The 1,528-nt window shown below is 41.9% G+C and overlaps 1 protein-coding gene across 1 annotated transcript in view; it reads left to right on the forward strand.

The window, feature by feature from the left end:
* The first annotated feature begins 1,227 nt into the window (after positions 1-1,227).
* Positions 1,228-1,528, forward strand: part of Deup1 (deuterosome assembly protein 1) — a 115,588-nt gene continuing 115,287 nt past the window's right edge. The window contains exon 1 of the mRNA XM_004644765.2: positions 1,228-1,360. The gene's annotated coding sequence lies outside the window, so the exon portion shown is untranslated. The remainder of the gene's footprint in view (positions 1,361-1,528) is intronic.

The raw sequence follows: 1,528 nt of genomic DNA on the forward strand, positions 1-1,528 counted from the left end.
GGGGTGAATTCAAGTCTTTGTTGGTGCCTCTTCTTGAGGAGTGGGGCTGAGGGTACAGGCTTTCGTATTTCAAACCTTAACATTCATTCCCAAATGAAAATCTTCATTTCTATTAAATTGAACCAGGTGTGTGTGTGTGTGTGTGTGTGTGTGTGTGTGTGTCTAATTTCTATTTAAATTTTCCTAAAATCCATTCAGTGTTCATCTTCTTACAGGTTTTGTAAGCCCTTCCGCACCCATTGTTTCTTCTGAAAACGTGAAATCTGTGGCTACCTGTGCATGACCTTGACTTCCAAAGAAATCTGTTCATTTCTAATTGTTGCCAGTTTGCGCTGGCTTGAGAATCAGATGACCTATTTGAACTAGTGGTGTCCTTCTGGTCACATCCTTTATTCGAAGTCTGAGTTTCCCTACTAAAATAGACTTGTTACCTTTGCCTCACAGAGTATTTCTCAGCTGAAAGGAAATAATGAAGGTGGTAACAAGCTAGCTATACAGCGTGGGTGACCTTGTGCACTCTGAAATTTCATTAAAATTTTTTTCCTAGTTCAGATTTCTTTAAGTCAGGAAAAAGAAACAGACTCGTTCAGTTTAGACAAGAATAAAGACTATATCCAAAGTTTTCAGAATAATGGAAAGTTTTAAGGTAGAGTGAAATCATCACTCTCTTCCTTCAATAATAATGCTAATAGTATGAGGGCTGTGAAATACTAATTAGAACTAATGCCCTGAATTCGTTTACATAATTTATCTATGAAAGTGGATTTATCCAGAAATAGCAAATGGTTTCATGAAATTCAGAAGTAACCCAAATGGAAGGATGTGAGTTGGTTTTTAAAGTAATAGCCATATTCAAGGAACGAATTGATGTTAAAGTTATGAAAGTGAGGGCAAGTGATTTTAATAATTAGAAATTAATTTACTGGGCATTGGGAGGGAATTGTTTCTAAAATAAATTCCCCATTTCCCAAACACAAAATTGAAGCACTTGAGATTAGCAAGGATATGGGGGAAGGGGTATAGTCTTCTTATTTACTCCTAAGTATGTAATATATGTATATATTTGTCTTCATTTCTGTGTGAAATCAAATGGGTGGAACAGAGATTCTGACATCAATTATTTTTGGAATTTAGCAGAGTAAGGACAGAATTTGGAATCAGTCACCCCGAGTTCTGCCCCAGGTCCCCAACTTGAAGCGACTTCCTTCTCCTTGGAGGGAGGCAGCACAGCCCCAGCTCCGCTCAGGGCTCTGTCCGGGAAAGTGGGGTGCAGATGCAGTTGTCACCGCCAGCACAGTGACTGCTGCAAGACAACCAGCCCTTTGCAGCCGGAGACGCTCGTTCTGGCGACCGGCGGAAGGTGCGGCCCCTCATTCTGCCCGTTCACGATCTTTTCCAATTTGGCTAAGAGGACAGAGAACTGGGGGACTTAAGGAACTTGGACGCTCCGTTCTGTCCCAGGTTAGCGCATTCATTCATTCACCAGCTCTCCCACGGGCGGGTTGGGCGCGGGGCAGTGAGCGGTGGG

Source organism: Octodon degus, unplaced genomic scaffold, assembly GCF_000260255.1.
Source record: "Octodon degus isolate 3935 unplaced genomic scaffold, OctDeg1.0 scaffold00209, whole genome shotgun sequence".
Taxonomy (NCBI): Eukaryota; Metazoa; Chordata; class Mammalia; order Rodentia; family Octodontidae; genus Octodon; species Octodon degus.